General features: G+C 43.3%; 1 protein-coding gene across 3 annotated transcripts in view; it reads right to left on the reverse strand.

Annotated features, from left to right (window-relative positions):
- mid2 (midline 2) overlaps nucleotides 1–22,985 on the reverse strand; it is a 124,284-nt gene extending 101,299 nt beyond the window's left edge. For 2 of the 3 annotated variants that reach the window (XM_030061661.1, XM_030061659.1), the window contains exon 1: nucleotides 22,685–22,985. The gene's annotated coding sequence lies outside the window, so the exon portion shown is untranslated. Of the gene's footprint in view, nucleotides 1–22,441; nucleotides 22,581–22,684 lie in introns of those variants that run through there. The other variant, XM_030061660.1, reaches the window with a different exon arrangement.
- Nucleotides 22,986–24,637: the final 1,652 nt, after the last annotated feature.

The raw sequence follows: 24,637 nt of genomic DNA on the forward strand, positions 1-24,637 counted from the left end.
TGGCTTGAAAACACCTGTTTCCACTGTCCACTTTTTGTTGTGACTGAGCCATCTAGCTAATAAATGTCTTGATGGAGGCGATTCACTGGGCTGCTGATGAGCTGATCAGGAGGAGGAGGGGGTGGTGGCACGCAGGTGTTTTGTGGTGTTGATAGCCCAGGACATTGCAGTGCATGCTGGGGTTTGTGGTATCTGTGTTGTGGGTATTATGGAACCGGGCCGGCACTGATAGAAAATCAAAAGTCACTTTGTGGGCTGGATATAATTGTGCCACGGGCGTGATTTCGCCTGCAGGCCTTGAGCTTGACATATGTGTTGTAAAGTGATCCTATGTCATTAACCACTTACCAGTAATGCACATTCGGTGTTTATAGCCTACATAGCATATGGGTGATACGCTCTTGAGGTTTGCACGTGTGCCTGTGTGCACCCTGCGTTTATGTGTGTGTGTGTGTGTGTGTGTGTGTGTGTGTACTTAGCAAATATGTGCACATGCATAGTTTTACGACTCAATAACATCAGCTTTGGCAAACAAAACCCAGGAAAGTAATGAATTTCACTCCAAGTATGTGAAACATGACCTCAAGGAATGCCTAAAATAGAAAGCACTGATGTCATCTTTTCCTCCTTTGCATCTGCCTCTTGTAAAAAAAACAAAAAAAAACAAAAGCAAAACAAAACCATGTTTCTTTATTTAAATGCACTGTAACATTCCCTTGTGTGTGTGTGTGTGTGTGTGTGTGTGAGTGCGTGCGTGTGCATGTTCATTTCACTGACGCATGCGGCACTCTAGAGAAAGGCACTTGTGGAACAATACCGATTAGCCTTGTTTAAACAATGGGGACAGTACGCTCGTAAAAGCCAACCACTCCTCCTTGGATTGTGGCTGCACAATTACACGGCAAAACAGGCGCTCGTAGGACGCTCGATGACGTTGGGATGGAGGGGCGGCGGTCACAACAAGGGACTACACCTGACCTGTGAACCTGTGACATAAATCCACTGGCGAAGTATCAACATTTCCAAGCACTTCTCTCTAAAATGATCAAACTTAAGTTACGGGATTATTGTCAGTGCCCAGTGGTTTCAAGTGAAGGAACCACAGTGATTACACGACTTGCAATGATCAAAGATTTCTGAGTGTCAAAAATTTCAAATGCAGATCCAGAGGTCTTAGTAAAGATTACTACTCTGTTCTAGTCTGCCAATGTAAGCATAATGAAACATTAATATTACATTTGATGAATAACTTGTCACTAATTTTCTAAATTCAGGCTGGAAAAAATCCAGGATCTTCCATGACTTGATATAAGTTCCCTGACATTCTCTGACTAACCCTAACCCCGAGTGCCAAGCTAGTGTCAACTTATCATAAATCAAATCAAATGAAACGAGATCAAATGAAAAATGTCCTTTTTTTACCCTTTTATATCACATCTCTGGTCATTTTGTGCATCTATTTAACAACAGATGCAAAACACCCACCAAAGAATCAGTTTCTTTGTATTTAATTTTTTTTCTTCCTGTAAAACAAAATACAATGCCTACTTACATAAGCATGAACCAACCAGTTTCAACCAATTACATCATGACATCTACCTGTCAATCAATCTTCTACTTTTAGTGGGACAGAGATTCATTAGTCAGCTAGCCAGCAGTAAGGTATGTTGGTGTGTCTTTGGTTTAAGGTTTGTCACGTCAAACCTTGTTTAGTTTGTTTAGGTTTCACTCAGAAATGCGTCACCATGATACCATCAAAATGCCATTGCATCTGAACTTTAATTAGCTGTGACCTGACATAATGTCATTCTCAGGGAGCTCAGTGTAGTGTTCAGTGTCACATAAGGCATGATGGAAAACTCTTAACACTTTCAGGAAGCCGGTTTCTCTGTTTTTCTGGTTTCTTCACGTTCTTCTTCTCGTTCCTCCCAGCAAAATTAGTGCACAAAGCTGATAGAGATTTGATTTAGCCTGCCTGATAACCTTGCCATCATCACACCTTTTTAATAAGAAGACTGTGTCATAGCCCAGGTTGCTGGAGATTGTTCAGTTGATATAGGCAGCGGTTCACCCACCGTTATGGCTCAGTGTGGGAAACAGCCCCACAATGGGGTCCCAGTTCGGAGATAGAGTATGCATGGGAAAGCCATTTGTTTCAAAGATAGGAAGGGGCGTGCTGAGGTGCAACCAGAGCCAGATGTTGGACATCTATCAAAGAGGCTTGTTCACTGACCGGGGAGCAGAACAAAAGATTACTTCCAGGAGGGGCTACGCTTCAAAGCAAGGTAGATTATATGGACAAGCATGTATGCAGGCATACGAATACGTGCACAAACACACTTGCACAAAAACAAGCAGATGGACGGCCACACTGACAGGTACTCTGAGCCCCAGAGACTATTCTGGTGTCAGCAGCCTTGAGCTCGGACTCAGTCTCGACACTGTGACAATCTACTCTGTATCACCACTTTATTGTTGTCAGATTGTTGACAGTGTATCTGCCAACTCCGTCCCCTCCCTCCCTCCACTGTACCCCTCATTCCCTATACCCAGACTACTCACTCTCCTCCAGGTATACCTGGATTCCACCCACCTCTGTGGAGGCTGTCAATCACACGCTTATCACAGCAGAAGAAGAGAAGCAGAAAATCACATAGTTGAGGTTTAAAGGCTCTGGAGAGCAAGAGGACGGTAAACAACAGCAGCAGGGGGTCGGCGGTCTCCCTTTAGCAGGGGCTTTGGAAAACACACCCTGAGACACTGCCATGTTTATCCCTGTGGGATGTTATAGCTGAGGATGGGGGGAAAAAAACAAAACTTGTGATGTCACTGTGGGAAAAATGCCATCTCTTATCATGATTGGAATGCATTTTTTTTTTTTTTTTTTGCAGGACTGCTATTTGATATGGGGGAGTGGACCAAAAGCAGCTCATCTGAGGAAGCACTTTTGAGGCAAACAGCTTTAGGATAACAGATTAAAGAATTTCATTGAAGTCACAGGGGACCAGGTGGTTCTTATTCTCATTTAATATACTGGAGGTGATAAAGAAACACAAATCTGGGTAAAATTGTTGTGTTAGGCTCACTGTTTCAGCTTCAGTGTGCACCAGGAAAGTGTGACAGTGCATACTAACAGGCAGATAGTTGTAGAGGACTTTTAGAGGCCAACAGGTTGATTCTCCATGGTGGTTCAGGGCTAAATAAAGACAGATGCCGTTAAGCCGACAAGCCCAGCCTGCAGTCGGAAACTGCTGCCTGCTGTTGACCTGAGCATTCCTCAAAATATCTATTAAACGAACCAAAGGTTAAAGATGTTAATGACAAATTACTGGCTTACCAGTGCAGCTTGCTGATGTGAAACAGTGCAACACATTACTAATTAAAATGAGCATTAATGTTTTTTTGTGTGTGTGTGTGTGAAACACAAGTAAAAAAGGGTAAAACATGGTTCAGGATGGCAGTTTAGTCACGCTTGTTCTTTTTCAGCTGCAATGAGGACCGAGCTAAACTCTCATTCATGATTTTATGAGGTAACTAAATACCAAGGTTGAGGCCAGCAAGAGTTTTTCCATTGAGAATGGACGGCCTGTTTGTGCAATGTTGGTGAAATCACAGCCCTAGACACATTTTGGCGAGCGCAGGCATTAACCAAGGGCGAACGCATTAAAATGACTCATAAAACCACCAAAACACAACACTGCTGAACGAATGCTTTCATTAGTGACTGGGTCAGCACATGTAATTCTCAAGCCCCGGCCCCAAAACATTCCCTAATCACCTAAGCAGAGCATTAAAACCAAAAAGAAAACAGGGCATTGTTTGGGTGGATTCAGTGGAATTCAATTGCACAAATGGATTGAAACGCTGGCATTTTTGGGAGGGCAAGTCATTTCGTTGGGGTTAAAAGGAGCCACAGGCATAAGAGATATGTCAGGATCAAGCAGTGCTGAGCTTTGCCAGACACCAAGGGACGACAGTTCTCCTTCTCAATGGTTTTGGGAAGAGGAAATGGCAGGACCCGAAATGACGGCTTTCCAGTTGACCAGAACACACCGAAACCGTTCACCATGATTACATGAGCAAGATCAAGTGGCACATTAAACTTGTCTTGTAACATTTGCACGTCGTCTTTGACAGAGGCCATGTGTCCCGATGACGCTGTGTTGGGGGATAAAAAAAAGGAATATGCAAACATAAAACTGCCCTGGGTTCCTTTGGCCACCCCCTTCACTCTCATTCTGTTTCCATTCATCTCTCCCTCTCCTCTTCCTCCTCTCTCACTCTTCCTCCACTCACCCAGTCTTCCCCTGCCTCTCTTACACCCAGCCCTCTCCCTATCTCTCTGTCTTTTGCTGCCTTTGCTTCTCTCTCTCTCTCTCTCTCTCTCTCTCTCTCTCTCTTTCTCTCTCTCTCTCACTGCAGCACCCCTCTGCGCAGACTGGTTTCATCAAACATGTGATTCCTATTCATAGAATGTAAACAGTAATACAGCCAAGCCGGCGTTTCCATTTCACATTTAGTGCAGTTCAGCAGACCGGCTCAAGCTTAACCCTTACTACACTGGCAACAGCTCTTACGACAAAACAGTGTCCGACTGCCTCTGAAATAAATCCAATTTAATATATTGCATTTTCCCAAGATATTATGCTTCTAAGATTGATGTCGTTTGCTTTATCAAGTCAGCATTCTTACTTTTCTCACTGATGAAATCTAATCACCATTAGAGAGCATACAGCTACAAACACATTGACACACATCACAATGAATGATGAATACAAACTGATTTCCCAATTAATTTACTTCATATACACCATGTGCTCCACAGTATTTAGTAACAGACTGCCTCTAAAAACCTTTATAAGGCAGACATTTTACATTTTGGAAGATTTGCAACGACATGCTCATCCTCGGTTGCTCAGCCGGTATTTGACAAGCAGCAGGAGGCGAGCGAGTTTGACATCAACCCAAACAGGCATTACATTTTCACAAAACATTAACCTTGGTAACGGTTTCAAGATGATACAAAGACATTTAAGTCCTAATTTCATCAACCAGTGCAGGTAGATGCATTTATGGGTAACGTTTTCTTTGCAACTGCACATTTAGACATGCCTGTTGTGAATCAGCAGGTCAGGACACATGAATAACGCAGCAAAGAGCTCTGATGAAATGTTATTGACATACTGGAAACTGCTGTGTCCGTCCAGCTATCAACAGCTTTAGATATTGTCCACATTCGCATTATCGTCTTTCAACTGAGGATTACATTGTGATGAAATAATGACGCTGAGTTAAAGCACGCAAGTCTGTGGTCTAAATTAATAATAAAAAAGCAAATGTCGATTAAAATCTGGTATAAAATGTGATGTGAAACAAATGTGGGAACATTATTTGATGACAGTAAACTACTGTGCAGTTCACTGAACATTAGCGATTACTTAAAGTTACTATGTGCAATATTTCAGCATTCCTTTAGTGTCTGTTGCTATTCCAGCAGATTTTTCCTTTGTATTTCCACGTTGTAAAAAGCTAACAATTAAGAATCAAACATAAAACTAGGACTGCAAGCAGGCATGAACAGGGCGGGCTTGTAAATAAATAATTGAATATGAGTATATTATATAATTAGGTTCCACTAAGTATGTGAGAATACAAGTAGGTAAGTTTAAGTACATCTCATTAAGTACTATAAGTTAGTAAAAAAGAATAAATAAGTGAGTAAGTGTAAGTACTAACAGGAAATACTGAGTAAAAGTAGGAATAAGTAGGTATAGGTAGTAAGTTGTTACAATAAGTAAAGTAAGTAAAAATAAGCATAAATAGTAAGGTGTAATAATATGTAAAAGTAAGCATACTTAAGTATAAGTAAGTAGTAGTAAAGGCAGCTTCCTATTATTATTAAGGCAACAACCAAGTGCATGATCACCACTGTCCATACATATGAATGAAGTTCATCGTTACAACAATTTAACTCTCGATAAGCCAAAATCTGACATTTAAAAGCGCTCTGTTTTCTATTTATGACAATTCTTTACACATGGGCATTGAATTGTTTTGTTAAAAATTACATTTTCAGATATAATTGTGAAATTTTGTGAGTTTCAACTGTTATTTGTGCAGGTTTTAGGGCAATTAATTTTATACCCTTTGCAAAGTATGTTAGACTTAATTATTTTAACAGGTTTTAATAAAAACCTACTGGTGGATTTCATAATTATGTACAGGTCGCAGTGTACAAAAGGTGCCTTTGTTTGGGCCAACAACCTCAAACAATTTCTGAACTGTAGCATGTATTGTTGATTTTTTTTTTTTTTTTTTTTTGGTTGTTTTAAACTTTAGACCACTGTCATAGCGCCACCCATGGGCATAGTTTGTCATTGTAACAGAGCTATGTGACACATTTGATGCATTTTCATGCAAAGGAAGGCAAAAAAAAGAAAATACAAGAGGACAGGCAACAGAGGTGGCCAAGGCCCTACTGTAATGCTACATATTGTACATTTCATACATAATGTTACTAAATCTAGCACAGATATTGCAGTGTCTCTGTTTAGCATAGATTTTTATTGCATCTATTTCATTATTTCATTATTTATTTATTTATTTGCACACAATAGGGTACTGCTCGTCATGATTTTGTTGTAAACAACAAACAAAAAACCACATAAAAAAACCATTCTGCACACAGAAACTTTTCATGTTAGCAGAATTATTGTTATACACTGATACTGAAATGATCTCTTATGATTACCATTATATTCATCTTGCTCCAATCACCCAGCCCTAATCCAGGAGGAAATTACAGATCCTGGAAGGAAAATGCCAGTTACGAAGCATGACGAGTGTGCCGGTCGGGGTGGGTGTATGCGCCTGCCTGGCTGCAGATTCCTCTGTCTGTGTGGAGCGGTGCATTCTTCTGCTTGCATATATGTAAATGGGATTTTTCAGTGCTGCCTTCATGACCTGATTCTGTACAAAATTAGCTGTTTGTGTATTCAGGGGAATGGGTATGCTTAGTGTGTCTCTCACATCAAGTGCACTGGTGGAGTGTGCTTGTCGGTCGATTATGTGTGTATGTTGGATGCATGTGTATTTGTATATTGCTGCATGCTCCTGGGTTTGTATTAGGGCTGGGCATTATATTGATATCATATTGACATTGTGATATGACACTAAATATCATCTGGGATTTCAGATATCACAATAATGTGACGTGGCGTCATTGGTGTTGTCTTTCTGGTTTAGAGGATGCATTACAGGAAAGGGATGCAATTTTCTGACTGTTGGAGCCATTCTGTGACTGGACATCATATAACAACTGTTTATCACGTGTAATCATCATATGTGAGTGAATATCTGACGAAAGCATCCCTACGCTATCATCAAAATGTCAATATCAAGGTGTTTGGTCAGAGACTACATGATGTTTGATTGACAGTTTGTATCCTTTTGCACAGTTATGAGAGGTTATGGGTGCTTATGCATGGCCAATGCTTGTCTTTTTTGTATGTTTACATGCGTGTGTGTGCCCCCGCGGGGTGCTCTAACGCTCCGGGTGTAAACCCTCCCTGATTGTGAGGGTGCAGACGCAGAGTTTCAAAGCCAGGTTTGGTCTCAATATTCCTTTCATTGCCTGTCAGTAGTGCTGATGCGGGCTATATTGTGTGAAGGGCATTTGCTGATGCAAGACGCTGAAAAATAAAATAAACAATCAATTCTCGTCAAACACAGGGCCAAGCCAGACTTGCTAATTGGTTTAATACATCTATGCATGGCAGCAGAATGAAATGAGATTTTCACGGGGTTGTGACAGTGAGTAGAGCACCCCCCCCACACACACACACCCCTCTCTCTGCTTAACACTTCTGCCTGTTACAGCTTGGCAGCCTGTGGGTAATAAAGTTAATACCGTCAGACGTCGTCTCATCAGCTCTCTGAGGCTCTCCGCTGCGGTGGAGTCTTATCAAGCCTCAACACAACACCATGCAGCAACCATGCCCCTCCACCCCCCCCACACTTCTCAGTGCCTTCATTATTCATGTGCATTTGCCCAGGTGAGAACAAACCCGGGATCACAACTTTGCGGAAAAGCTCATGAGATATTTAGACAAGGCTGGGTATGGGAGAACGGAGTAAGGATGTAGTGAGAGGGAGAAGGGAGACATGGCAAACTGTCAGCAAGGGCAAAAATGTCACAAGTAAATAGGCTTCAGTCCCACTGGCCAGTATTAGGGTTGTGAACTGCTAACCCAGGAAGACCTCAGCGGTCTTGAGCAAGTCACAAGAGGTCACTGTCAGATTGGAGAACACAAACACGAAAGCTACCGAGCAAACTCTGGATCCCCTCTCTTCCAACGTCTGCTTCTTTCTCACACACCCCGATACACTCCTGGGTCCAAACTGACCAGGGCAGATCTTGCGCCATCACCTCTCGTGTCTCTGGGTAATCTTTTCCTGTAGTTTCTCTCTGCAAGTCTTGCTGTATTTGACTCTCTCACCCCTCGACGTTGCTGCCTACAGCTTTTTTGACGCTTTCTTCTTAAGCCTCGGTGTTGCTGCTTAAGCAGATGAAAGTCAAATCTCAACGTTTGCTTTCACACAAAAAACAATATTGACAAAAGATCGCTGACGGTAGCGGCCGAATACATTTTACTAAACCAGTTCACCTTGAACGCTGGCCGAGAGCTAAGACGATTGATTCCACTCTACTTCCATTTTCGGTGAGAAAGCTCCGCTGTGCTCTGGAATAACTACCATTCTGGGTTGATGTGATTCCCCTGGATGCAGTGATAAAACTGCAATGACATGAAATAACGAGATGATCGACTGAAAAAGCGCACGCTGCATAACCCGGCAATCCTTTTGTCTTGCCTCGAGGTAAACAAACTAGCTTGTGTTGACAGTGGACATCAAGTCGGCTTCAAATGGTTTACATATTTTCATCTCACTGTAGTGTGCGTGTGTAGGTGCATGCGTGTGTGAGTGTGTGTGTGTGTGTGTGTGTGAGTGTGTGTTTGTGTGCAAGAGCATGGGACCAAGTTAATGGCTTACCTTTTACTGGAATTTTCTATAAATATGCAAATTTACTCCACACCGTGTGAAAAAGCAATCTACGCACCACATAAATGGCAGTTTGAGCTTTCGAATGGAGGATCTTTTCAGCGGGAAATTGCATGCCCGGCTCTATAGACCTATATCAGCTTGGAAAGCCTGTCAAGAAAACAATCGCTCTCTGTATGAAGATGGACGATATATTCCTGAAAAGTTTGCCCACTGCAAAAAAAAAAAAAAAAAAAAAAGAAAAAAGAAAAAAGAAAGAAAGAAAACAGCTGACGACTTTAAATGCAAAAGCTCTGAATCGTATTTGTTTGTGCTGGAAGTGAGCAGGCGAACTGATCTGTAAGGAGCCAACTAGTTCATCAATAGCCTGCCAAAGTGCATTAGCAAATAACGACATTGTTCAAGCTGGTGTTATTGATTCCGGAGGTGACAGATGCCCGGTTCAATACTGAGGCCTCAGACACATCAACAATCCTGACTGTTAATATGACAGCTGTCTCCATTAAGGAACATCTCTGAGAGAAATGGCTCACTGTGGCACTGAGCTCCACTGGCATCACATGGAAAGGAGGACATTCTTCCTCGCCCTTGCAGTCCTTTACAAAGATAAAGACAAAAGAGGAATTGGTTGTGTGTGGTAGCTGTGTGTGTCTTGGAAAGAAAGAAGAAGGCTAAGTAAGAGATAGAGAAAATATCTCGGTGGCAAATGTGTGTGTCCTTGTGTGTGTGTGTGTGTGTGTATGCCCGCTATCTCATGTGCATGCTGTTCCCTAAATCTGCCTACGCCGGCAGCCAGGGTTCAATCTTCCAAACTGTCTGCGCAGCCCGCCAGCTGGGGGAAATACATTTATACGCCTGATACAAAAGATAGTACAGATGAAAGAGTTGTCGGAGTTGTCTCGGCTGAATCATCCGTAACCCCATTACACACAGTCAGAGCAACTAACCTCGTTTTGGGGGAGCACACGGCATCTTGCTACCTCGCTCTCCGAATGGAGGTGTGGGGGGTGGGCGGATAAAAGGTGTGAAATGACAAAATTAAATTGGCAGTTCAGTATCTAAACCCGAGATGCATTTTCCATCCCAATCCAGCTGCCCCCCGTGCGTAGAAGGGGATATTGCTTCACACTGCGCCGTAATGAGCCTGGACACATGCAATGGTCATTTTCACACCACCGTTAAACCGAGCAGAAGTGGACCGGGCTGACCTCGACTGATCTTGACTGGTGGTGCTCAAGACCAATCGACCGCAGGTTTTTTTTTTTTGCAGGGGCTCAGCTGCACTCGCAGTAATTCACGCCTGTAGCATGCCATTCCATAATGCAAGGACTGTGAATGAGAAAACGAGACCAGAACAGCTCAGTTAAGCTTATTACGATTTTGGTTCTACCCCTTGAGCGAAACGCTGTTAGTTACCACTGGGATTGCGCTGGGATGTTTAAACATGGATTATCTGTGCGGGCGCGGTACAGCTCGCCAGGTCCAGTTCCACACCGGGGTGAAAAGAGGCTGCCTGAGCGCGGGTCAAAGTCCGTACACTTCTCCCGACACAATACAGCCAGAGGGGCCGCTTGCCACTTGCAACTGCGGCAGATGCTGCCATTAATAAAGCAATAGGTGTTTGTGAAGTGTTACTAGGCTGTTCTGTTATTCATGATGGGAGGGCGTCAGCGCGAGAGGGATAAAAAGAAGAAAAGGGAAGCTGAAAGTGTGAGGCAGAAAGGGAGGTCAAGAGAAATCAGTGCAAAAATAGATTACACACAGTGAGGAAAACAAAGAGAGCAATGGAGAGAGAGAGGGGGAGGGGTGGGGATGGGGGTGTGGTGATACCTTGCTGTCGGTATGACCCCAGGGAGGGGGTTCCTGTCCTCTGTCCCGGTCCCTTGCTCTACAAAGTCACAGCCTTCTATTTATACAGGACTGTAACGTTTGGAATTTCCTCTGAAGGGGGGGAGGATGAACTATTGTTTTTCTTGGCTGCACTTTTCTTGGCCCCGCGGTCTGTGCACGGTCAACTGTCAGCTGTTTTGCTCTGTTTGTTTGTTTGGTTCACTGATACTCTTTTGTTCCATCTCGAGATGCAAAATGTCATTATTGTCGGTGAGGTGAAAAGACATGGTGCTTAATAGCAAAAGGGAACGAGGCAGCGGAGCCATTTGACAGGTTGAGGTGGTGTTATTTTCTCAACATTTGCGAAACACTGATAAGAGGCATGCGGCACTGGTGTGTGCTTCCTAGAAAAGAGGAGACCACATCACCATTCTGCCGCCCAAAATGTAGATATGAGCTTGGTGACTGTGGCAACAATGATGTTGCAGCATGAGAAAAGATACAGTCAGTGCAAATGGGCCTGAGGCCGTCGGTGTCACCGGCAACTTTCCTTTTCCAGAAAAGAGGAATCAGAGGCAACTGTGGTCAGTAAGGGCTGACTTGTCTCAAGTCATAGAAAACGGGTTAACTTCCACTGACTGGCTCCTTAGACCATTCACCAGGCAAATTATTAGACTTAAAAAGAATGCTTCTTTCAATCATCTACTAGTCAGTATTTCTCCCCTATACTATGAGCAATGACACCCCACATAATTAAAAAATTAAAGACCATAAAGACTTATATGGTTAAGGCTGGCTATAAGAACAAGGTTAAATATCTCGTTTTTGATCGAATACCTCAATATCAACATTAAGATGATACTGATGGAAATCCCAAGATGACTATTTACACACAAGAGATTTTTGATAAACCATTATTAGTAATGTGAATATGATGACCAAGCAGGGAGAGGTAAATAACAGAACAGCTACAACAGTCTAAATTCATAAAACTGTATCTCTTTACTGTAATCCAGCCCTTATAACACAGATGCCACGTCACATTATTATGATATCCAAAATCTCATGATATCTAGTCTCATATCATGATATTGCTCAGCCCACAGAACTTGAATGGAGTAGGACGGCCTTTCCCATCAGGAACCAAAGCAGTTGAGAGGCATCTTGTGTGTGTCTGTTAGCTATTTAAAATAAACACTTATTTTCCTCACTGAAGTTTGGCTAAACCGCGACAGTGTGTAGCATTTAAGAAGACATGATAAGTAAAAGTATGTCTGATGATGCTAAGCAGCTAGGTTTGTGAGTCTATGTCGATCATGTTGCAAGTCAGATGATGATTGAAGAAGAAAAGCACAATCTTCACTAGTTATATTAAACGCATTGTTACAGGGATATTCCAGTGTTTTAGGCAAAATAGCCTTTTTCAAACTTACCCACAGCAGCTCATGGCGCACTTTACAGCCCTACTGACTTGTCACCATGGCATGGAACTACAGTCGCCATTTTATTCTATACCAGCCAAATAACCACGCCAAGCAGCTCGGTGACCTTTCTACTCTATTCAAGTTCTGTGGCCCAGCCCTACATATGAGCTTATTATTAAATATAATATAGCGCAAGTCCATGCATAATATATATATATACTTGTCTAAATCAGACCCTTTTCGATGTGAACTGGATGACAAGAAACATTTAACTGTACCGGGCTCCCTTTAATGGAGCTGCCTCTCAGGGGCTCTCTGAAACATTTTGAATAATGTCTTTGTGCGCTGAGAAAACACAAACACACACCCCTCTAACTCTCCCCGCTCGAGCCCCGCAACCAAAGCAGACACAAATCAATAGCTCGTTAGTTAAACAATAGCTGCCCGACATTGCCGCATTTTAAAAATAGCTATTCCCCAGGGCACCGCAATACGAAAGAGAATAATTGTGAAGGTTAACAATGCCTACTGCTATATCAATATTGAACTGCACTGATGGCCTGAAGACTGGAAAAAGGAGCTTATAAGGCGGGTTTACAGGAACTCCTATGACCTGGTCTGCTCTGGATGAAGTGGCCAGCCTCAAGAGCAATTTCACACACTGATACTATTAGAATATTACCTACTGCATGCATGGATATAAGTGCCTTGATATGCAGAGGGTCTTAAGAGAATATCATAAATTCCCAGAGATGATTGCATCCAATCTATCATCCGCCAAGAGAGGAAAAGAGCTGATTTTAGAGAGTAGGTGTTGCTCAAAAAATGCCTGCTGGGCGGATGAGTGTTCACAGTGTGTTTGTGTGTGTATATGTGTGTGTTTGTGTGTGAGTCATGGAGCGAAACACGCTTTTCATTCCTCCATCCTGTGCGCTCTCCCTCCTCCTCTGCCGCCATGACTACTTCTCTGTGCTCCCTGCACTATATAATTCGCCCAAAAATCTACCAAACACCCTTTAAGCTCAACATTTCTTTTCACGCCTCGTCTTGTTTACACCAACTCTCTGGATCTGTCTCTTTACATTTATTTCTTTCTCTGTCTCAATATTTCAACGAAAACTGCACTCTAGACATCTGGCCCGTGCTTGCATCACCAAACCCACGGTGAGTAGAGATATTCATTATAGCAAACAAGTTGTTGTGAGGCTCCACGGAAAAGAGAAGGAGTGAGTAACAGGAGTGTCTTCAAGCGTGCTTGTCTTAGTCTAGACCGATAGAGAACACAGAGCTCCCTGACGTAAAATGACCATGGCTTTTCTATTTCGATAACTTTCCACAAGTCAGAACACTTCCATGAGCCAAAAAAAAAGATGATTCCCTTTTGGGTTTGTCAGCATTGTTCCCCAGCTCAGACTCATCTAAAGGCGTCTGGATCCCAGTGCACTCAGGCTTCCTGTGGAAAGAAACAGCTGAAAATCATCATCACGTACCAGGATGTATTTTTCCAACTTGTTGGAAAAATACAAAATACAACTTGTTGGAAAAATACATTTATCTGAGGGAACCCATTTGTAAAATTCCCTACGAAGAGACTTCAAACGGACGGAATTCAAAAAGCCGCAAATTCAAAACTACTTTCACATGTAAGACTGGGGGTGGTCCAATCAGAACATGACTTCAGTTTTTATTCTTATTCCATGTTTGATTGATGGCCTTCACCCACACCTGTTAGCCCCATCGAACAGTGAGGAGTAACATGAGCCAAGCTGGTGTTGTTCCTCAATATAAATACACCGTTTTACCAAGGATTTTTTTTTTTTTTAACAATCGACATTGGAGGAGGTGAGGGCTAGCAAAACGCTTCAATGTGATGGATGGAGCTGTGCCCTCAAATAAACTCTACTCCTACAAGCCTCCAAAGTGGAGGTTTTTATCAAGTGAGCTCTACAGCATTTCACCTCCAACAAGCGGGATATTTTCACTTTGCTGGACAGTTGGTTGGTCTTACCAAAGTCCAGATGATATTGTTAACCTACAAGAGGAACTAAGGCCCACCTAGCCCTGCTGGAATGTTTTACTGTGGAAAATTCAGTCTTTAAAACTCCATCTTATTATAGCTATTGACTTTTAGGAACTCTTAAATCTTGATTGTGGATGAAGATAATTCTCAGAATATTAAATAAGAAAATTCAAGTTTTAACTAGGTTAGCCATCCATTTACCTTCCCCTATACACCGCTCACAGTTCCATTCCCGTTCTGTGGTTTAACACAGCTTCCTGCATCCCCCCACCTCACACACTTCCATGGAGGAGACAGGCAGTGTGATATATTGTACTGCACCCAGAAGAGAGCCTTCTGGGGTGGGCCGCCTGATCCCTGGCTCCTGGTGCCAGCAGGTGAGATCATGGGAAACACGTGCGACTCTGTGGGAGTGTACGCAGGCAGCTGGCTGTTAACTAGCGCAGTGGGAGGCTGGCAGCCTCCTCAGCCTCAGCTGCTGCTGTTGGGCTGGGGTAGGAAAGAATCCCCCCCCCCCGCTCCCCTGTCTGGGCGGATCCTGAGTGTTTAGTCCCCTAGTGCGTCTGTGTTTTACTGCGCATTGCATTCCTCTCTACGGTTTAACAGGACGCATTGAGGGCGCAATCACACCTGCAGTTTGTTTTCTTTGGTCTCAACAATACTGGAAAAATTTACTTTGTGGCATTTTTCATATTTGGTTTGTTTGGATTCACACTGCCCAATTACAAGCAAACCAGGCCTTGTAAACAAAGGTCACATGGACTCACAAGGAGCTTGTTTGGCGAGCAGAGGTTTGTCATCACACAAGCTCAGACTTTCTGACAACATGGGAGTCAAATCAAATCTGAATCTAGTCCCTGGCTAGAATTGGTCATGCATAATGGATTTGTCTATGTGCTTTTCCATAATTTCCCATCTCTAATGTTTACACAAAGTAGACAGCATCTGCCTACTTATACCCATCAAACCTTGTGTTCACTTAGAAGACAGTGGGGTTTGGTGCCACCATTATTCTCACATGTCCAGATGAATCAAGTCTACAGGCGTAGACACTTTGAATAAACCCTAATGCTTGGTGGGACCGCACCTTGAAATAAGTGATTATTATTGTGGACAATGTCTCTGTCCAATCAGCTTCAATCTGCAAAGTCCCCTGGCTAATTAAGTTTCAAACAGCACGGCTTTCTAGCAAACAGACCTCCACTGCAGGAACAATCCAGCACAATTAGATTTGGCCTCAAGGGATTTCACTGCAATCAGATGCCTTGTCATGTTACTCAAACTTTCTGACCAATTTGCATTTACCCAAAGAGAACCCAGTGCCTATTTATCCCAGGAGAACACAGCCAATATACTGCAACTTTACTCCAGGAAAAAAAATGTCAAGTGTTAACGATTCACCTGTTATTGTAGAGAGAAGTACAGAAAGAGGCACCTTCAGAGTAAAGCCTGTCATATGTTGCACATGTGTTCCTCAATAGCATTTATTTACTATACTGGGACCACATGTAAACTGTTATCCACGTGTACAACATTCATTTGTATATAACACCCTGTCATTAATCTTAATTTGAAACGGTCTGTACTTGTGCGAGATGACACACACTGAGATGAGAGAGGCGAAGTGGAAAAGGGAAGAAAACAAGAGGGGGAGGGAAGAATGCAAAGACGGGAGTGAAAGAAACAAAGACAAAAAGTAAAAGAATAACACAAGCAAACAAACAAAACAAGAGATGGCAAAGCCATAGAGGCGACAACAAGTATCTGCCATGCTGCTGTCCTACTTCATTCAGCAAGTTTGTTCCAGACTTGATGTGTTTCAAAGCGTTTGTTTCCACTCTCCACCCCCTCTCTCCGACCTCAGAGGGTTTCCGAACCCAGACCAGCTGGGCCTGGAGCCCCAGAGTTAAGCCTGGGGCTCTGCCTGCAGCCTTTGGCTTTTACTCCTTTTCCTTTTGGGATTGAACCTGGACAAGCTCTGTGCTCTGACACTGCCAGTTAGCCATCTGACCTCAGAAGCCATGCATAGAGAACACACACAGCTTCAAAATGCCTTATAAGCAACGGCTGACCTCACAAAGTGCATTTCTAGCACTTCAGTACTGATGTTACAGACAAGACCATCTTGATATATTTATACAAATGACTTTGGCCTAAAATAAGTTTTTGACTGAGCCTGCAATCTGAAGTGTGTGGCCTCTTAGTGGTCAAGAAAGATATTACAGCGGGCTTATGACAGTCTGATAGCCTCATTCCCAGGGATCTTTAATGTTTTGTTGAATTCATCCCCTCCTGTAATCTAGCTCATTAAAACACACTGCTGACTTTATCATGTGAAGGCCTGTTTGAAGTAGGCCCAAAATCCATTTTTTCCACTAACTGTTATTTTAGTACACAGGGCTTTTCATTTGGAAGTTATTGGGCTATAAAGGTTGAAGATCCTAAAAACAGACAGTCTATCTTGGCTTTGAGAGCACTGAGCATTAAGGGCTTTTTTTTTTTTTTTTTTTTAGGATTTTCCCCAAAATGCACTGCCCTATTTCTGTCTGCCTCGTCCTGCTCAGATGGCTGTGCCTGCCAGTTGACCAGCTGGGTGCAACTGGTCTCCTCCAGCCTGAAACCAACTTCTAACAGTTATTAAGGCCTTGTCTCTGGCTCCCTAGGGTACATACAGATGCTAGATGCTCAACCAACACAACCATAAAATCCAATTAATATCCTTTTTGGCCAGAAGGAGAATACTTAGCTTTGTGGTGTCATGCGTGACCACTCATTGCCACTCTGCATGCAGCGCGAATGCATCTGGGGGACACAGTATGTCTCTCTTGGCAGGGACCTGCTACCCCCGCTGCAACGGGGAGATCAAAGGAGTGTGGAGACAAAAACAGGAGCCAAGCTGTCACACCATGCATTCAAGATATGTCTGCCTCCATTCCCACCAAACGCTCATTCCCAAGATCTATTGAGTGGAAACTGTTTTCTCTGTTCATGTATGCACTCCATTACCTGTATTAAATTGCTGTATTTTCCACAATTATAGCCACTGAAATTATGCGTGCTCACACCGATACACCCAATATGAATAAGTTCACACTTTATTGCTATATTATAGCATGGTCCGCGTGAATGCTCGTTTCTGACTGGCTGAAGGGCGTGCATCCAAACCGAGTAACCACCACGTAGTCTGGTTCAGTTCATACTAGTGCAAGTATTTTCCAGCAATCCACATTAACACCAATACTGAGCTAGTCAAACCAGTTTTGTGTAGATATTTGCTGTATTTTCACCACTCTAGCAAATCCACAACTGAATAAACTTAGCCACGTTAGCTGGCAGCATCTCTGTTGCTAAATTGTCAGACATGAAAATAGTTGAGTACAATTTTTTAGAGGGTACAGTATTGATGGTGAATGGCCATGCTTTAAGCAGGATATTATGCTCACCATGTAGGTAACCACTGTCTGCTTCATGATGGGTGGTTCATTACCTCTACATTGTGCATTAGCACCACTGAATGCATGGATTATCTATAGCATTATAAAATTCAATTGGAAGATTACGTCCAGTCTTCCCAATGCAAAGAAATTTCCTCCAGTCCTTCTCTAACCGTGCACAGACACAGAGGATGAAGACATCTGCCGTCGCTGAGGTACGATGGCTTGGTGCGCACCGTGATTCACTGTGACCAGCTTGGGAAACAAGAACGGAGGAGGCCAAGAGGTGAATGCGGCGCCACTTATTTGTGATGCACCTCACTCTGTTTGTGTTGCAGAAAATAAGTTTCGGCTCGGGATAGAGGGGGGATGTTTTTTCATTCATAATGTATGACAGTCAAACAGGACAGATCACAGCAGACTAAGACAAGAGCGTACCCTGTAGGAGCAATTCAAGCGCTTCAATGAAGAATCATGAGTAATCCGGCTGCTTTGGGTATTAAGTCAACTTCAGCGAACCTTCATTCCTTGCCCTTAAATATAGCGCCTTAAAATACCCTGATGCAGCTTACTTCCCATTTAAAGTTGAATGAATTACTAAGCAGGGAGGGATTTAATATCTCTGTCTTCTCACCCCAACAAAAAGCTATTATTATGACTGGGACGGGTGGGGGGCGGGGGTGGGCTGGGTGTCTGTCAGGGAGTAAGTCCGTTCTAGTACCTGAGACAGTTTAAGCCGTGCAAGCTGATCGGTTAAAGATGCGCTCCACCTGTGCTCATCATAATTCCCATAAACTGCAGCTAACCATGCTCCGCCAACTTTTGTGGTTTACATGAAGCTTGTTAATGGTCTCTCCGCCTTTGTTCTGTTTTAGATTTGTGCATGTTTGTACTGTTTTGAACGCGTTAGTTAATGTAGTATAAAAGCCACAGCACCCTTGATCATTGTGACTGCGGTTACATCAGCGCCGCCGACACTTCACCATCGTACATGCCGGAAAAAAACCCTCTGGTATTATTGCTATAATAAACAGACAAATAAAAAGAACCCTGCCACAATGAATAATAGCACCAACACTGAGGCCCAGCAGTTCATTGTAACCAAAGCGCTCAGTCACTGATTTAACATTTGCCAATACAGAAGGGTTTTCTCAGCTCATTTACTATCCTTATGCACCCAGCCGATGCGGCCCAGGGTAAAACCTCACGAGCGCCCTGTTCATTAAAGGGACCGTGTCTGCTCTGCTGAGATGATTTATTTGAACCGTTGAGAGGAATTAGTGGAATCGCTGTGGTCTGGATTCGTCGTGGAGAGCTGGGACGCCATGACGAATGGTGGGGTGTAGAGCGAAGGGCAAGGATTTTAAACCATCAGGAGTGCAGCTTCACGGCTCCTCTCGGAATCAGCAACTGCTGTGTGACATTAACCAGCCCAAACACACACACACACACACACACACACGCACACACACTCCTGGTTTAAACTGGGTCTTTATCAGTTTGTATCATGGTGGTCAGACGACTTCTTATGCTAATCAGTCATGCCACTACTGAAATTATTATGGAAATTTACCAAATTGACGTACCAGAGTGCTGTCCTGCATGATTGGGCTGATTTGCCACTAAACAACACATCAAGAAACTGCAATATTTTCAAGACCTCTGACACTGAATAGAAGATATAAAGCTGAAATAATCAAAATTGCTGAGGGTTGATTTAAGAAGTGAGGACCACTTAGACTCAAAAAATGTGTATAAGCACATTCGTTGATGGTGGAGTTTGCATGATTCCAACTAAGTATGGGTTAGTGCACGCACATCAGGGCAGGTGCTGGGGTTCCATCCAGAGTCTACATGGTTCTCATCATCAGCCCGACTTGCAGTTTTGGTAAGTTGCATCTAAAACTGCCTCATTTTTACAATTTCAGTTTGTGCACCTTCAAAGACTGCATTGTGCAGTTTCTAATAACTTTTCGGGCCCTAATCATACAGTGTTAAGACATTTTAAGAAGTTTTCAGGGGCTTTAAACACCCTGTTGCCATATGGCTTTGGCAGCTGACACGTTAACATTTCTCCAACATGGTTTGTTAAAGTTGCTACATATGCCGCTAGAACTTTTGTAAAATAACTTCAAAATATATCACGGTAAAGGTGGGAAGAGCTGATTTTAGACCACACATTTCAGGACAAGTCTATTGTAGTTTCTTCTGTTTAGCAAACTACCCAGCTGTGTTATTAGCGGCCTCTACTAGCACCAAAAGTCAAAAGAATTTCGGTCATTTTTGGTAATCTGTTTTCTGTTTTAATACTTGTTTTTAGTTTAACGCTAAAGGAAAAGCAACACACACATGCACGCACACTTAAAATTAAATGGTCTAGCAGTACCAGCAATGGAATAAAATATTTCAAGTCTTTTGTGCTCCAAACCATGACCAATGTAAAACACCACAGTTCACGTACGCGTCCTAATTCTAAAAGCACCACAACTGTGTTCAGTTGGCAATGGTACTTGATCTTCCTCGATCCATTAAATTCAATCTGAGAGTTTTCTCCTCTTTGACAAAACACTTCTCTAAAAAAAAAAAAAAAACAGTATGGTGTATATCTTGGAAATGCGACGTTGTGCACTACAAAAGCTACTGCTTGCTCTCCGTCCTCTGGCTGTTCTTGGTAAACAGCCAAGGCTTTACAGCACAAAAGGCAAAACAAAATAGGTTAATAGCAACCAAAACAGACACAAAAGACTGAGCTTTGCCACGTGCCTCGAAGCAAAGGGAGGGAACAGCACCCCACCATTCCTGAGAGGAAGAGAGAGAGAGAGAGTGAGAGATGGAATAAGGGAGGAAGGAGACAGATGATAGATGCACAGACAGAATGAGAGAGGGAGACGAAGCAAGAGACACACAGAGAAAGAAAGAGAAAGAGACTGAGAACGAGGGAAAGAACAACCCCAAAGACAGCTATATTGGTTAGGAAAGAGAACGTATGGCTTTCGAAGGTAGAAGTGGCAGCCTAGAGCTCTGTCCTTGTCTGTTCAAGACGGGAGCGTATCTGAGTGTGCCGATGTGTAATCGGCCTGATGAGGCATGTTGTGTAATGGTATGAGACAGGGCAGCTCCCAGGCTTTACAGCAAAGACAGGGACTGGGTAAACATGGGCTAGTATACAGTGCACTCACAGGAAGTGCACGAGGCCGATGGGGTTTGTGCTCTTAGTCTGCCCTATCATGGCTCGCCTCCCTCAAATGGCTGGGAGAGGGAGAGAGAGAGAGAGAGAGGGAGAGACTGGCAGACTGTATCAATGTGGAAATATAACTTAGATAAGATTTGATGTGTTTGATCCAAATTTGAAAAAAGCAGCAAACCCATGAGTGAAGGCAGTGAGGAGGAGTGAGTGATAGGTGATTGTGGGGGTGGACAGTGTGTAGAAAACTGTGCTGTATGGCTTCTGTTAAGTTTAATGGGAAAATGAAGAGTACATCAAATTTGCCCTGCAGTACAGCAAGCACCATTTGTTCAATCCAGCGCTCAGGATTGACTCATTCTTGGCAGATGTTTATCCCGTATCACTGATATGACCTTCAGCACTAAAGCTTGAACACTTGAGCGCGCAGCACCATCCAAACCAGCTCAACAACATGCGCATTCCCTCATGCTGTCAGCTGAGCTCAGTCAGATCATCGCAAAACATGTCGGCTCCATGTCTGCCAGTCAGCATGAGGCTGAATTATGTGCGGTGACACTTGAGCACTTCACTGACAACTTTGCGCTTTTCGTCACACTTTGCCAGGCTATTATTCTGAATGCAAATGCACCGGTGGCCACTTTCTCATTCACTGCTGTTCAAAGGCAAACAATTTGTGATGTGATTTTGAATAATCCTGATCCAGTGCTTTAGATCAATTCAAATCAGACAGCCAAGATTTGGGTTTCATCTGCTCATGTTACAAATGGCATATGCATTTCTGGTCAGATATAACCATTTGTTGAAATTATCAACAATAATCAGCTCATGCCATGCAATGTCCTGTGAAAAATCCCATGAAACATTTAGGCTAATAAGGATATTGCACAAGTATCACATCAAACCAGTAAGTCCCTGTAGGATTATAATAATACTGTACCATATGGTCACTATAAACTCACTATCAGATGCAATGTAAGTCTCTGTAAGAAATTCACAATAGTAGTTTTTTTTTTCTTTTTCTTTTTTCATACAAGTGTCTTGTGTTTCAGAGCGCAAACGTTCAGCTTATTGAGTCTCACGGGCAAGACGCACGAATACATAAAATCGAATATGACTAGAGGGATACATGTGCTTGTTAGTACTGTTCCCTAATAAGCTGCGCTTCCCTAAGCGGGGTCCGGGGACCCTCTGGGGTCCCGGAGGAAGGGGTACTTCGGGACCCCCATGCGCCAAAACAGAGGACGGTGTAAATTCATCATAAGTGAATGGGAACGACTAAACTAGGACAATCATATGTTTCTCAGATTCCACTCTCACAACTGTGCCTGTGATTGCAATTCAATACTAAAGCAACAACTTAAAAAAAAGATTTCCAAGCGGGATGGACATCGTATCAGGTGGGGCTCACTCGTGTGAGAAAGCCCTAACAGAGAACGCCAAGTCTAAGTTTGGAGCCTTATGGCTAAAGATTATACCAGCAGCCTACCTCTGTCATGTTCGTGCGCGTTTGATTGGTGTCCATTCAGGAAAAGCTTACGGCAAAGAGCTCAAGAAAATTCCCATGGGATGATTTAAGAAAGTAATCACTGGTTCCCGTTTCTATTTCACCGAGCGCTTCTGTCAGCCCCGACGCGTCGGAGCGCAGCCGTGAACCTGAAGCCGGCGCGGAGAGACCGAGCCAGACACCTCTCTCTCTGCGGAGAGGAGGGGAGGGGTTTCAGACACCTACCAGCTTTATATGCCGAACTCTCCTTTCTTCTGTCATCTTGAAAGTAGCCCAAAATGAAGTTGGATGAAACACTAAAGGAGGGAGGGAGGAGAGAAAGAGAGAGGGAGAGGTTGAACGGCGGAGGCGAGGCGGCTTAAAGGGACTCCGTCCTTTCCCCAGGTCTGCTCCACACGGCGCGGCGCGGCGCACAAACAACACCCCAGCAAAACCGGCCCGGTGCGCACCGCTCCGCTGGCACACAGCTCCCAGGCAAGCTGAATATTCAACTTTGGAAGAACGAGGGAGGGAAAGAGACAGGCTCAGAGCTAGAGAGAGAGAGAGAGAGAGAGAGGGAGCAGCCAGACAATCACAGGAAAGCGGCTCCTCCTACCCATACAATGCGAAAAGCAAAAGCCAGCAGAGAGAGGCGACATGTAGGCTATGTTCCCCTGTGGAGCAGTGTTAATCCAAACTGTAAAACATTACTTATTTGTCTATTTAAATCCATGTGATTTTTTTGTAACCTAACCCACTGGTGATAGAAGCTCATTACACTACTCCTTACATGTTTTACAAGTCACCCCCTCTCATTCCACACCAAAACTGCCGATTTTACATCCAAAATCCCGGATAACTGGAACACCTTACACCAGTGACCACAGGAGCTAATGATGCCCGGTGTGTCCTATCACTTTGCTCCATATTTTTTCCCCTCAAAACTTTTATCATAAAAAAGCTAATTGAGGGATAGATGTGGGATTATTAGTGGATAAATAAATTATCATCTGATACTTAAAAGGAATGACAACCAAAGCAACAACTACACGTGATTTTTCTACCGTTCAAATTGAAAGTTGCGTTCACTGCGCTGCTTTTTATGGGAAAGTAATGCCATGACTGTGGTGCCTCACTGAGTAACGCGTTACCAACTGGCTCAGCTCCGCATCATTAACTCTTTCACTTCGGCTTGACACCGCAGATGACGGGGCATATTCCCCATATTGATGATGAATGAGTTAATGAGCGCAATCACTCTTCATTTACTTGTTTCTAGAAACTGACGCAACGCCGGGTAATCAGAGCGGCCTTGATCCTGAAAGTCTTCAGTCATTCGTCGCTGTCGATAAAGCAAACGGGGGTGTAATTTCTTGCTCAAATGCAAAAAAAAAAAAAAAAAAAAAAAAAGGCCCAAAGGCGGCAATTTGGACAATTCGTCTAAACTTGTGAAAAAGTGTTTCATGACGATGATATCACTTTAATTTTGTTGATTAACTGCACGATTGCGGGCGTGCATGCTTGTGTGTGTGTGTGTGTGTGTGTGTGTGTGTGTGTGTGTGTGTGGCGCGAGTATTCCTGTAATAAATTGCAGAGTGCTGCTTCTACTCAACAGTGAGTCAACAGTGATCTTGTGGTATCTCTATAATATTCCTATAATATTATTCCATAATGGAGTCAGATTTGATTTTACTGCAACCTTATCATACTTTAAGGTAGTTTACATGGCCTATCATATCACCATATATTCCCATCATATTTGCTGATGTGATATTTGCATATCCCTTTAAGAGTGTACTGTAGATTTACTGTAGGTCTTTCCTAGGTGTGTGTGTGTGTGTGTGTGTTCTAGTGCTTTGGTGTGTGGTGTGTTGTGTGGAAACAGTGCAGAGGTTAAGGGGGTTTGCAAAGCTTTCCAGCAGACTGCTCTAGCGTGTCCTCGCTGCTCTTTGCAAGCCTGTCCTGCACCTGTCTGACCTAACACTGCATGTAATACTTCTTCTCTCTCACTCCCCATGGCACAGCCCTGCACTCTCTCTATTAGGCCCACTCACACTCTGCAGATGCCCCAAAAAGTAACAGGCAGGTGTATATCAGCACCTGCTTAAATATAGCAGGACAGGAGAAACTCTGTATAAATTGCTTTGATTTTCTAGTTCAAGTTTATTTAAAGCCCAGTATCACTGTTACTCACCAAAT

This window comes from Myripristis murdjan, chromosome 10 (assembly GCF_902150065.1).
Source record: "Myripristis murdjan chromosome 10, fMyrMur1.1, whole genome shotgun sequence".
Lineage (NCBI taxonomy): Eukaryota > Metazoa > Chordata > Actinopteri > Holocentriformes > Holocentridae > Myripristis > Myripristis murdjan.